Consider the following 14,906-nt stretch of genomic DNA (forward strand, 5'->3'; position numbering starts at 1 on the left):
TCCCTCTCCCTCTCCCTCTCCCTCTCTCTCCCTCTCCCTCTCCTTCTCTTTTATTTCCTCTCCTAAACAAGCAAAAGAGAACAATTTAAACCTTCAACAAGCAAAAGAAAGAGAGAGGGAGACTCACCAATGAGATATGGCGAGCGTGGGGCCGCTTCTCTTTGCAATGAGGGCTCCTCCTCTCCTTCGCGAACAACGGCGGTGGCGGCGGTGGCGGCGGCGGCAGCAAGTCTTCTTCCTCTTCTTCTCTCACAAAGCCTTCGCTCTCTCCCTCACTCTCGCTCTCAAAAGTCGAAGCAAAACAAATGAAAACGGCGCTCAGGTTTCGGCCGCGTTTTTTTCCTTGCGGCGTCGCTATTGGCGTCGCTATTTGCATCACAAATGCGACCCAAATAGCGACGCCAATAGCGACACCAATAGCGACGCCGATATCCGCCGTCGCTAATCGGTATCGCTAATTGCCCAATTTCTTGTAGTGGTTATAAGTTGGGGTCGTGGTTGGATGGACTGTTTTTGAAGATATATTGAAGATCAAAGTTGAGCTTTTGAATTAACTTGTATTCCCTTTTTCCTGGGTCACGAGAACGCTTCCAGTGTGGAGATATGTTGAGTATTGAGATGATCTATTTTTTGGCTGTTTTTTGTTGTTTTTGAGAGCTGAATGGTTGATTTTATGAAATGATTGATTGGTTTGGAAGTGTTTTGAGAGTTTTTTGGATAGGTTGGAATGGTTTTATTAAGCTCATGATGTTTATTAGTAGAGATGTGATGTTCTGATATGTTCTGATTGGTTGTGATTGGTCCTGATTGGTTCTGATGAGCTTCTGTTTTGTTCTGTTTTGTTCTGTTTTCTCTCTAAAAGGAGGGATGGAGTATTGATTGATAGGGTTTAAGATTGTTTGAAAGCTTATTAAGTGATTTTTTATGGTTTGGAATGGTTTTGGTATAAGTTATGTGATTCTGATGCTTTCTGTTGACCTTCTGTAACTCTCTGATGAGCTTCTGTAGACCTTCTATATGCTTCTGTATGTGTTCTGATGGATGAGAGTGTAGCTTGGGAAAGTTTTCTAGCCTTGGAAAGAGGTGAATACAAGTACAAAAGAGCTAAAAGAAGTGAAAGAAGTAGCTGCTGAAGACTTAAGTAAAGACTGGAGTGAAGTGACAGTGGTGAGCTATGAAAGGACACTGTAGTGGCTCTGGTGCCTCTTCATATCAGACATACCTCTTGGGAGGGGTATCCACGACCTAAGAAGGATTATTGTGAGTGATTATGAGAGATTGTAGTGAGGACATGATGTATTATTGATGGAGAGAGGGAGAGAGAGTCAGAGATAGCCAAATCTACTAAAATAGAGTGATTGTATATGAGAGATTGAGAGAGAAGACTATGAAGATATTGAAGATGAATACTATGTGATGTATTTCCATTCAAAGATGGTGTATTCCTTTGCTTTCTTTGTTCTATTGATGAAATTTGTGAAGATATTGAAGAATATGGTTGATTCTATCAAATCCATGGGAGATCTACATGATACTGCGTGAAGATTTGTTGTGCCTGGTGTTCTTTTCTTCATTGTGATCATATAAACCCTAATAAAAAAGCTTGTTGATGTTACAAGATAGATTTTCTTGAAAGATAATTCCCTTTTCCTTGGTGTTCCTCTTGGGGCTCCATTGTAATTAACGCACACTCAGATTTTTCTGTTCTTCTTCATCACGATCACAATCGGTGATACCCAGTCCGTGTGCTCAATCTCATATATGAATCCCGCCTTCATGAGCTTATCAATCTCCTCTTTTACTACATGGGCGTGTTTGGGATTTATGGGATAAGGCCGTTGCTTTGTTGGCACTACATCAGGCACCATTGGGATATTATGAGTCACAAACCTAGGGTCGACCCCTTTAAGTTCTTCCAATGTCCAGGCAAATACATCAATATACTCTTGCAAGACTGCAACAAGTTTGGCCTCCTCATCCTCGGTCAAATCGTCTGCAATGAATACAAGTCTTGGCTTTTTGCCCTCCCCAGCCAAGTTGACTTCCTTGACTTTGGCGGGTCCTTCAATCGATTCACTAGTTTGGCCCTGCCTCTTCGCACCTAGCAGAATCACTACTCTGTCACCCTTTTTGAATTTTGTAAACCGTTTGGGTAGATCCTGCGGTTTCTTTTGGCTCTCTGCTCTAAGTCCTTCGCTCGCGTCTTGGCCTCCTCCTTTAATCTCATGCGCCTTAGGTGGACTGGCAAGTCCCCTTTTGTACGTTTGACCTTAGAGGGTTGGGGTATCTCGGGATCACTCTCAGTGTTGACTTCCGACTCCGAGTTAAACTCGCATCCCTCGCTCGAGGAAGGAGTTTCCCCAGGGGGTCGTAGTTCAGTAGGTGCATCCGTCTTGAGCACTGGGATCACCCATGGTCGTGCTACTTTGGCTTGCTCGTAATCCACGCCTCCTATGTGTTCTAGCCAGGATGTATCGCACTCCATGCGCATGACTCGTTTTTCACTCCAATTCGTCTTTTCCTTCCGAGGTCTCGAGTCTGCCTTGATTTGTTCTATCGTTTTCCCTTCTGTGTCATACTCTACTGTATCTATCTCTTCCTCACTTTCATCTCCTGTAGAGCGGCAATCCTCATATTCCTCATCATCAGAGTCTTGCTCTTCAGACCATTTATCATCACCTAAGCTTTCCTCTTCAGTCTCCTTGTCATCAGTAACTAAATCCCAATTGTATAACAAATTTAGATCGTTGACTTTGGTCCATTTCCATTCTAGCTTAGTCAACATATCACGTAGAGGCTTTAGGTTGGCAGAGCCATGTTGCCCTTCAGTGTGTCTGTCAGATACTTTACAATTTCCTGAAAATAGCATATTAGAGAATTTGGGAATCTCCCAAGTTCCACTTTCAAATAAGGAGTAAATATTTGACTATGAGGCAAAATTTGAACCTCATATTTGAAAATTGAACTTAAGAGGATTACATATATAGTATTTAGGAAATTTTTTACTCTCATTTAAGAGGATAATATTTGACCATGTGGCCAAATATTAATCATTTTGGGAATTCCCAAACTCAATGAAAATTCCCAAATTCCCTAATATGTGGTTTGAAGCTGTAGCTTATTGCTGGGGATATGAAACGAGACAGGTTTCCTTCGGTTGAGTGAGCTTCCTGCCATCATGCAGAGTGGCACAGTTGGCTCTTCTATTGGCATGGTTGTAGCTTTAGCTGCCTACCGATATAGTTCTTCCTCATCTGAGAATGGTAGGTCAATGGTTGCCAAGACGTGCATCCAATCCCGCTCATCCTCAGGGCAGGGAATATATTTAGTGAGTGATCCATAGGGTTTAGTCGTTTGAGTATCGCCTTTCAGCATGGCTGAGATGGCATTTAGGTCAACGGGGGTCGTTTTCCAAGTGTCCATCTCTCCCTTACTGCTTCAGTTCTACTCCCTAGGAAGATCAAACCATTCTCCCAATCTTCAATGACTCGAGCGCTTCTCATCCAAGGTCGGCCTAGCAGTATGTCGTAGTCCACTCCCTTCATGACAATGAAGTTCACGGAAAACTACACACCTGTAATCTTTACTGGCCAGTTCTTTAAGACTCCGAATGGCCTTAACTTCATTCCATTTGCTAACGTGACATTGAACCTGGCAGTCTCTACAGGAGGGTTTTCCCATGCCTCTAAAACTGCATGGCTCAGTACACTAACACCGATGCTTGTGTCTACAATTCCTTTCTGTGTCATATCTCCTAAGGCTAGAACAGGTAGGACTGCATGCATTTCAATGCCTTCCTAAAAAGCATTGATGTGCAATGACTTAGGAGTTGAGTATAGAGTTAGACTTGGGATTTGCATAACTGCATCATGATCTTGCTGATCGGCACCCGTAAGTCTTGTATGTCCCTCCACCAAATCTTTTAACTCCTACCATAAAGAAGGATTCTACCTAAGTAGGTCTTATATGCTTAGAGTTACTGGGGTGGACAGCAAGGTTGCAAGGAGACTGCTAGGCTCTTGTCTTCCCCTAAGGCTAGCGCTCCTGGGCCATGCATTATGTCTGCCATGGTAAGTCCCCCTTTGGCCTTGCTGCTGTTGAGTTGCCCCCTGTGGCAAGGATACACTTTTAGTTTGTGGTTTTGTGGGTGCGAATGGTGTGCTCACGCTGGAGAAATCGTCCATTGAATCTTCTAGTATGGGTTCAACATCTTTGAGGTGCTCCTGGGCATCCTTGACCCACTCCTTGACTTTGGCTATAGCTTCGAGTTTCCATTTGAGATGGGGATATTCCTCTACCTTGGCACTCCCTAGCTTAGCTGTCTTCGGGGCTGAGGTCTATGCCTCTGCATCCGTGACTTTTTTTCCTGTCACTAACGTCATGGCTTCCTTAGTTTTAAGGGTTATCTTCGTGTCTGTTCTCTTTTTCCTTCTCCTTCGGCTTTTCTTTCCTATTGAGGCTGTGTCAAGGTTACTTAGTCTAGGCAAGGAGATACCTACCTGCCTTTTTTGAGCTCGCGTCATAACCTGTAGTGGGATAGGTGTGTCCTCACTATCAAAGGTTTCCACTCCAAACAACCCCAGAGGTACTGATGGTACGTTGGCAGAGCTAGCTGATGGTTTCTGCCTATGAAAATCAGGAAACAAGTGAGTGATCCCACATTTTGTGCATCGGAGATCCGCTTTGTCCTTGTTAGCCTGTTCCTTCTCTCGGCAACGTGATGAAATGTGGCCTGGATGGTTGCAGGTCCAGCATGTGATCGCATCTTGGCTTGGCCCTCAAAAGCCTCTTCCTCTTCCTCTACCTAATGCCATCACCGACACCGGCCAATAGTCCATCAGGACTGGGTTGCCCTCCTCGTCATAGGATATGTACGGGTTGACATATGTCTCCTCTTCACTAGGCTCTTCCACATAGTGAACTAGAGCATCGCTCGGTGGTGTCAAGATTGTGGGAGAGAAGGAAGGAGTCTCACTTGAAGCTTCCTTGCTTGCACAATGGGGGAATACACACAAGGGTGGAGGCTGAAAACAGTTTTCCTCTTCTTAGTTGTGTAAGCCAAAAGAACTCAAGTACAAAGAAATAGAAGAACCCTATATATGGGTCTCAAACCAAACTCAACTAACTAAGGTGGCATACTAACTGAGCCACGAACTAGAGTAGATAAGGATAGCTATCATGTAGCTATTATTCATGGGCGGTGTACCAACCGCGTCTGCAACTGACAAGTCGGTGACATAAATACACAACGGTCACCCTGGCGTATCACGAGTGGAGCTCGATATCTCAACAGTCCCCCTCGAGCTCAATCCCAATTCCTGCACACCAAGCAGGTCTCTAAACTTGCGCAGCTTCTCTGTGCCCAATGCCTTCGTGAATATGTTAGCTACCTGATCCTCTGTGCTGACATAAACTAGATCAATAAGACCTAGTAAAACCCTCTCTCGCACATAGTGATAATGCACCTCAATGTGCTTTGTTCTAGCATGATAGACTGGGTTATTTGCCAAGTGTATACTACTCATGTTGTCACAATAAATGACAACTGGCCCATCTGTAGACTGATGCATATCATAAAGTAGCTTATGCAACCAAGCTACCTCACATGCAGCCATTGCTGCACCCCTGTACTCAGCCTCTGTGCTGGACAAGGCAACTGTAGGCTGTCTCTTGCTGCTCCAAGTGACTGCAGCACTCCCAAAAGAGAACACATATCCACTGGTAGATCGTCTGTCAGAAATACTACCAGCCCAATCAGCATTATTGTATCCATGCAACTGTATCTGAACCCCAATCTCATAAAATAGTCCATACTGTAATGTGGACTTCACATACCTGAGTATACGTCTAGCCGCATCCAAATGTGGTTTCCTTGGAGCCTGCATAAACTGACATACCAATCCAACAGCATAGCTCAAATCTGGCCTGGTAATAGTCATATAAATCAAACTTCCTACTATGCGTCTGTACATAGTAGGGTCTTCTAGAAGCTCACCTGCATCTGTGCTCAGCTTCACATTCTGCTCCAAAGGAACTGAAATAGGCTTACAGCCTGTCATCCCATATTTGGACAGCATGTCCAATCCATACTGCCTCTGCAAGAGCTATATCCCACTTGGTGATCTAATCACCTCAATGCCCAAGAAATAACATAGCTCTCCCAAATCCTTCATCTCAAACTTCTGCTTCAATAGCATTTTCACATGAAGGATATCTTCATCACTGTCACCTGTCATAATCAAATCATCAACATTTCTCACATAAAGTGAGAAATTTGCCTTGGAATTCTGAAAGCCAATAGTGACAAGATACTGTCCTATCTTGTCAGACCATGCTCTAGGTGCTTGCTTCAAGCCATACAAGGCTTTCTTCAACCTGCAAACAAACTCAGGATGAACAGCATGCACATAACCTGGTGGCTGCTCCATATAGACCTCTTCTTGCAAATCACCATGCAAGAAGGCATTCTTTACATCCATCTGATGTAAAGACCATCCCTTTGATGCAGCCATAGCAATGACTGCTCTTACGGTTGCCATCCTTGCAACCGGACTGAATGTTTCTTCATAGTCAATGCCATATGTTTGTGCATAGCCCTTGACTACTAATCTTGCCTTGTATCTGTTCACAGAACCATCTGCATTGTGCTTCACCTTATAAACCCACTTACAGCCAATTGCATTTTTACCTTTAGGCAAAGGTACCAATTCCCATGTAGCATTTGCTTCCAAGGCATCCATTTCTTCATCCATGGCTTTCTCCCATTTTTCTTTTCCCATGGCTTGCTCAAAAGAAGTGGATTCTAGTTCCTGTATCACTTTGACCATATATGCATAGTGAATGGCTGTAAATCCATCATATTTCAGCCTATCCACAGGATACCTAGCTCTCGTAGACCTGCGCAAAGTAGGTTCACTCCCAGGTGCTCTCAAAACATCCCTGGTCTTCCTTACTCCAGGTTTAACAATAGAAGGAATACCCAACTCATCATCAATGCTCTGTTCTAAGCCACTGGATTCACCATCCACATAAGAGTGACCTGGATTCACATCAAACATGGGCTGATCAACCTTTTCTTTTCCTTTTCGTGATACCTACATACCACTATCTGCATTACTTTGAGAAGATTCTCCTGATCTCAATTTGCCTGTCCATGGCGAAGAATGTGAACCACTGCTAGAGGACGCTCCAGGTCCACTAATATTTTGTGACTGCTGCTGTGAATTCTGTGCAGCATTACCATTTTGTGCATCTACATCATCAATCACATTTACTGGTTTATACCAGCTACTCATCTCATCAAAAACAACATCTCTGCTCACTGTAAACTTACGAGTAGAAGGGTTATAGCATCTATACCCTTTTTACTGCAGAGAGTAACCAATAAAGATGCACTTCTCAGCTTTTGGATCCAACTTGGATCTCAACTCATCTGGCATATGTACATAGGCAATGCAACAAAAAATTTTCAAATGAGAAATATCTGGTTTCCTACCAGTATACCTCTCCTCTAGAGTCATTCCATGTATTGCTGCAGTGGGAGTCCTGTTCATTATGTAGACTGCTGTAGCAACTGCTTCAGCCCAATAAAAATCTGGCAAGTCTTTTTCGTTGAGCATGGCACGAGATACCTCTCCAATATGCCTGTTTTTCCTTTCTGCAATTCCATTTTGTTGTGGGGTATGACTGCATGAATATTGCTGCTTTATGCCATGCTCCTGCAGGAACCTTGCAAACTCATTTGAGAGGTACTCTCCCCCTCCATTTGACCTTAGGCATTTTATCTGCAGGCCTGTTTCTTTTTCAACCATCGCTTTAAGAGTTTTGAAATGCCCAAAAACTTCACTTTTCTTTTTCATAAAATACACCCAAACTTTTCTGCTATAGTCGTCAATAAAACTGACAAAATAATGACAGCCTCCAAGAGATTCAGCTTTAGTTGTCCACACATCAGAGTGGATTAATTCCAATGGCTTCTTACTCTCTTGAACATGTCTAGGAAATGGTTTCCTTGCCTGTTTTCCAAACTGACAGGCTTCACATACCTTATGCATTTCTGCAACCTTGAATTTCGGCAAACCTGCAACAATATTTTGGGCGTGCATTGATTTAAGTCGCTGTACATTAACATGACCAATGCGTTTATGCCAGATATCAATATCTGCAACTACACCGGTCCCATGTGCAAACATTGCTGCACTCAATTCAGACATGTCTGCATCCAATGTAAACATTCTGCCCTTCTTCTTTCCTTTTGCTATCAAGCGACCTTTATTTTTCATATCCTCAACAAAGCATCCATGAGGATTAAATCTGACCTGCAAGCCCTGCTCAACCATTTGACCAACAGAAACCAGATTCTTGGTGATATTGGGAACATGAAATACATCGGACAGGTATTTCTTTTTCCCATCCTGCATAGACAAAGGAATTTTTCCAATCTGCACAATAGGATGTGCAGTATCATCACCAGTCTCCACAAATCCTGGTTTTTCCATTTTTCTTGCATCCTCCATCCATTCTGCATGACCTGTCATGTGGTTTGATGCACCTGAGTCAACATACCATACATCATTGCTTTGTTCTGCACTTGTCACAGAATTGTTCATGTGCTGCACCATAAACAAGTGCTCATTTCTGTCATCACCCTGTCTACTAGAAGATGCATAATTCCCTTGTTGCAGTTTTCCATTCATGATGTCATTTTGCTTTTTATAGCAGTCTTTAGCCATATGACCCATTTTACCACAGTAGTAGCATTCAACATTACTGTTTGCATTTTGGCCTCTTTGCCATCCACCACGATCTCTTTGGCTCCCCCTGCCTCTAGAGTTACCACGTCCTCCTCCACAGGACTGGTTTTCTTGAGTTTGCTGCATATTCTGATTTATGCCACGGCCTCCAAATCGGCCTCCTCTACCTCTGCCTCTACCTCTTCCAGCATTTGAGTAGAAGACAGCTTCTTTTGAAGTTCCTCCTGAAGAAGACGTACCACCATTTCTCTGCTCCTCAGAAATTAGAAGAGCAATCAACTCCTCAAAGTCAGGAAATCTTTCACGAACTGAAATGGATGTCCGAAACTGTGCATAATCCTTTCCTAGACCATTCAAGGTCACAGAAACTAAATCATCAACTTCCACTGGCGACCCAATGGAAGAAAGTGCATCTGCAATCTTCTTCACCTTCATGTGGTAGTCATTGATGCTCATATTTTCTCTCTGCACATTATGCAACTCTTGCTTGAGCTGCATTTTCCTGGCTTGCGTATTTGTGCTATACATTTTTGACAAAGTATCCCATGACTCCTTTGGCGTACTTGCATCTTGAATATGCACAATCATAGAGTCTGAAATGCTGATAGACAGCCAGTACATAACTTTCCTGGCTCTCTCATGCTATGCTTTAAATGCCCGCATTTGCTGTTGATTGGGAATATCAGGAAGAACTGGTTCTTCTTCATTTCCTGCAACAAATTCCCAATATCATTTTCCCATAAGGAAATTCGTCATTCTAAACTTCCATGCTTGGAAGTTGTTCTTGTCAAGCTTTTCAGTCACAATCTGTGAAAGAGAATCAGATGCCATTACAGAACACTGCAAAAAATTCTGTCACTGCAAAGAACACAGATTCAGCCTCGCAAAGGCAAATCTGCAAAACTGACGAAAGTGGTATTTGACCACACAGTCACTTCCTAGTGACGATTTTGCATCAACAGGCAACAGGGATGATTCTGTAACTCCCAATGTCTCTGCGCACAAGCATACGATGCAATTTCTATAGTAACTTTTCACCGACCTGTAGAACAGTGGCTGCACAACATAAAACTGGGCCTTTTCCTGAGTGCGTGCAGAAAACTTCCGCCTCCAAAACAGGCCCCGAAATGGCCTCTCCTGCAGCATATACTGCCCTCTTGCTTCACCGCGAAGGGCGTCTCAACCTGAGACAATGCACTCGTGCACTTTCTGGCTATGCTACCTGCAGAGATCTGCTCCCAAAACAGAAAATGAAAGCAACACTGCTCCTCTTACCAGAACACTGCAAGCTTGGCTTGCTTTCTTGAGCTCCTTACCACGAACAAGGCTCTGATACCATGTCAAGATTGTGGGAGAGAAGGAAGCAGTCTCACTTAAAGCTTTCTTGCTTGCACAATGGGGGAATACACACAAGGGTGGAGGCTGAAAACAGTTTTCCTCTTCTTAGTTGTGTAAGCCAAAAGAACTCAAGTACAAAGAAATAGAAGAACCCTATATATGGGTCTCAAACCAAACTCAACTAACTAAGGTGGTATACTAACTGAGCCACGAACTAGAATAGATAAGGATAGCTATCATGTAGCTATTATTCATGGGCGGTGTACCAACGGCGTCTGCAACTGACAAGTCGGTGACATAAATACACAACGGTCACCCTGGCATATCACGAGTGGAGCTCGATATCTCAACAGGTGGGTGCGTTACAAAAGGCCCTGGTAGTCTTGGTATACCTGTTGGGTTCATCTCTAGCCTAGGTACGGTAGGTCTTGAGTCATTTGGTGCAGGGAGTGCCAATTGGGCTCTCCTCCCAAAGAAATTGGGTGGTCTATTGCCTAAGTACGGAGGATTGTACTGGTATGCGTATGGGAATATCCTCGGCATCCTACAATGCAATGCATCATGTCCAAATCTACCACAATTTGAGCATGGCCTAGATCTAGGATCTTGGCATTCAGCTGGAAGGTGATTGCTGCCACAGCATATACACTGTACATGCGATCACGCAGGCTTCCTTATCAGTTCATGCAGTCGTGCAATCTCCATTCTCATCTTCGCCATCTCCTGGCCTTGGTCCATACTCTTTCCCTTTTCCTGCACACTAGCGGTTGCCTTTTCTCCCAAAATAGTTGATCTCTCTGGATCCCTCTGATTTGCACTTTCTTGGCTGGTAGTCCTCATGCTTCATTCCCTAAGATAATCATCTACACGTATTGCCTCTTCGAAAACTCTAGCTAGCACGTCTCATTGCAAGGTAGTGTTGCTGGCCAAAGCCTTGTAGAGCTCCTCACTTCGAATTCTGTTCATGAATACTATAACCACTGCCCTCTTAGTAGGTCATTCATTGGCAGGGATCCTTTTGAAGAGGCTACATACATGAGTGACATAGTCCCTGACGTCTTCCTTCTCCCTTTGGCTGATATTCATCAACCGGAAGATGAGGTTGTCAGAATACCCTGCCTTCGAGAATCTCTTGATGAAGAGGCCCTTAAGGCGAGCAAAGTTTTTACGTTCTACGTCATCAAGGTTAGAATACCAGATTCTCCCCTTATCACCTAAGCACAAGCCAAAAGATTGAGAGCATTGCGCAAGGTTAGTAAGACCGTTTGCTTTGCATACTTGCTCGAACTGCTCCATGAAGCTGTATGGGTCACTGCTAGGCTCATACTTTGCTAGTTGTTTTGCTACAATAGGGATTCTAGCCTGCCCTTTAGCCCCTTGCATGACTTCCAATCCCGAGAGTAGTGCGGTGGCTAGGGCTGTAGCACTCTGCTCAACAGACGTATTGTCCATGAGTCACTTGGCTACAAGTTCGCTCAATGTCATGTCAGCCTTTGCCGCCCGTTCCCTCTCTTCATTCGGTCCTGATTTCGCTGCCCCAGCTAGGTCTAACACCCTTCTAGCCTCGTACATATCTACGTCTTGCTGTAGCTTTTTAGCCCTTTGCTCGTGGTTGTAGGCAATTATGCCTTCTAGCGCTCTCCTAATTTCTCTTCTCTCTTCTTCGAGGCTTGCTACCACTTCTTCTATAGGTCTGCCCTGGATCACGATCCTAGTAAGTAAATTGTAGTCATGGACTAGTTCCTGTACTGAGACTGGGAATTCTCCTAGGTCTAGCCTCCTCTTCTCGGTCGCCTCTTGATCCTGACATTGTTTCTGCCTCCAATTCCACAAGGCTGTCGATCGGTTCGACTAGTTTGGCAGCACCCAATCCTCTATGTTGTCGTCTTTAGGATCCTCGCGTCCACTTAACATCCTCCTGGGTCCTAACCCTGTTTGTCTGCTAAGTCTTGGGGTTCACTCCTATTGGTGGGTTCCTTGAATGATTATATTCGAGTGTATTCCTTGTTATTACAACCAATCCTCAAATTATGTACACTCAGTGTGGTGTCTATGCATTTGGTGCAAAATCAGGTTTTCTGTTCTTTCAGTGCACAACCAATGTGGCCTACTGTGTGTGCAGGATTACGGCACTCAAGTGCGATGTCAATGCTACCTTCAGCTCTTGGCCACTGGGTATGAGATCACAGCACACAGCTGCCTGGTTAAAATCTGGGGATCTGCTGCGTCTCTCAGGTATGTGGGGTTCTAATGTCTGGTCTGCTGTTGCGACTAGGCTGCAGCAATACACTTTGCTAGGTTTCCTAGCCACACGGCCAAGTTTTCTATGATTTTCTCACACCTACAGGGTCACACTAGTGTTGAAAACGCGGGTCTGGGCTTAAATTATTAAAATAATGTCAAAAAATGCATTCGACCAAAATTGGCCCAAATGGCAGGGTCCGAATCCCAGAATCGACATCTGAACCACCGAAGTCCGAATGTCTCGTTCGGCCGGGCCGAAGGCCGAATGGCCGAGTTCGAGGGCCGAAGCTCAAATGGCCGAGTCCGAGGGCCAAAGCCCGAATTCAGAGGGGCCGAACCACCAAAGCCCGAATGATAAGGTCCGAATGGCTAGATGGCCCGAAGGCCGAACTCCGAAGCCCGAAGGCCTTCGTTCGGGCAGCTAAAGCCCGAAGCTTGAACGATAAGGTTCGAATGGCTAGATGGCCCGAAGGCCGAACTACAAAGCCCAAAGGCCTTCGTTCAGGCAGTCGAAGCCCAAAGCCCGAATGGCACGTGGCCGTATGCCCAAAGGCCGAACACCGAACCCTAGGTTCGGGGCAGCCAACTGCCCGATTCTGGGGTTCGGACGTCCGAATGCGTCGGGGTCGGCGTACTTCCGACAATGAAAATGGTGATGAATCTAGTGTTATGTTGATGATTAGCTATTCTAGCTGTTAAATACACACAAGGGGATTCCGTGGAAGAGATTTGTATACCTGTAGCACCCCGGAAGTGTGATCGAAGAGCGTCCGCTCCTCTCCTGTGCTTGTCGCTCTCTCACTTTCTCTTGCTCTCTCTCAACTAAGTCAAAATGCAAATGAGCTCTTCTCCCCTTGCCCCAGCCTTACATAGCATTGCCCAACCACTCTCTAACCTTAGAGCCTTTCCTTGTTGGGATTTCCCCCTTAAAAAAACACGATTTTTGCCTTCTTTTTCTTATTGCAACCAGATTTACAGCAGCAAAAACCCTACCATTTCAGTTTCGAATCTTAATCCTATCCTACCTAATGCTAACAAAAAATCGCAAAACCAAGCATGGGTTGTATTTACCTACTCAAGCACTCATAAAAAAACTCAAAATACTTACTTGTTCCAACGATTAAACCTCCTAAATCTCCTATCTATCTCAAGCACCGTTTCGGGCAAAGGCCCTACTCCTATGCTTGATTTGATGCACGCGGTGCTCAAGGCTCGATTCCGTCGGTCCCGACAATGGTACCAAAATGAAGGGGAGCTACAAGCTCTACCCCGAGACCTATAGACCGCTTATTGATCAAGCGTTTCAAGCCGAGCGGCCATGGCTACCTCTCACATAGCCGACGCACCATGCCTACCTTACGAGTGTAGTGAGCTTACCTTGATGCTCGATCGAGTACCCTTCTCTCTCTTGCACACCAGTAGCTCCACGATCCTTGTGGCAAGCTCAAGAAACCTCAATCCCTCTCCCATGAGCTCGATCCTCCATAGCCAAGCGCGAGACAAGGGAAGAGAAGAGAAGAGAAGAAGATGGAGAGAGGAGATGGAGAGCTTCTTCTCCATGATCCCTCACTCTCACACACTCACTCCCTCACCCTCTCACACTCCCTCACTCCCTTTCTCAAGCATAAGCAAGAAGGCAAGAAACAAGAGAAGAAGAAGAAGAAGCTTTAGCCACACACAAGAATGAGCTTCTCATTCACTTTTGAACTTTATATACATGCCCTCCCTTATTTGGGCGGTCATCCCCTTTTTTACATGGCCGACCATTGGCCTAAGCCCATTTCTCATTTCCCACCATTCTTATTTATCCTATTCCCAACTAATGCATACAATTTTCACAGGAGCGAGCCTGGCACTCTTTTACAAGGATTCGGGAGCGCTTCCACATTTAATGGTGTGCTTTTTACTCTTTTGCTTTCTCGAGGTGACACTGAGACTTTCTAGGGGTCGTGCCTGAACATTTAAATTTTTCAGGGTCTGGTTACTGGTCAAGGCGCCTTTTCCTTCTTTTATCCTGTCTCTTTTTTGCTATTTTCTTTTTTCCATTTTTTCGCTCCTCTGCTCCATTTTCCCGCTCCTCTATGCTGCGGTAAACACAGTAAACACTTTTCTTTAATATGCAAGAATGCATCCTCTTCAACTTGTGTCCAAACTAAAGGATCCCTTTGACTTGCTTTCTATAACGGATATACATACTTAGCCAACATATGGAATGATCTTGATAGATACCTCAACTTTTGAACAAAGCTCATGAGTTCTTTTATAGTTTTTGGAGAATCCATAAGAAGTAAAGCCTCAACTTTACAAGGCTCAGGTGAAATACCATTACCAAACACTTCATGATCCAAGGGTATTACTCTAGTAGATATGATCAATGCCCCACCCTCATTAGGTGCTACCAATGATCCATGGTGCTCAAATTTGTCAGGCCCCCATTATGAGGAGAAGCCAAGTGTGAGCACGGACATTGGTGGAGTCCTGACTTGTATATCAGATGAGGTCTATGTGACCGGATGGCAAAAAGGTGACGATTGTGGGTCTAATCTTTGGGTTAGACGGAGAGGTTAAGTT

Source organism: Lygodium microphyllum, chromosome 27, assembly GCF_053477565.2.
Source record: "Lygodium microphyllum isolate KBCC chromosome 27, Lygodium_microphyllum_v1.1.10, whole genome shotgun sequence".
NCBI classification, from domain to species: domain Eukaryota; kingdom Viridiplantae; phylum Streptophyta; class Polypodiopsida; order Schizaeales; family Lygodiaceae; genus Lygodium; species Lygodium microphyllum.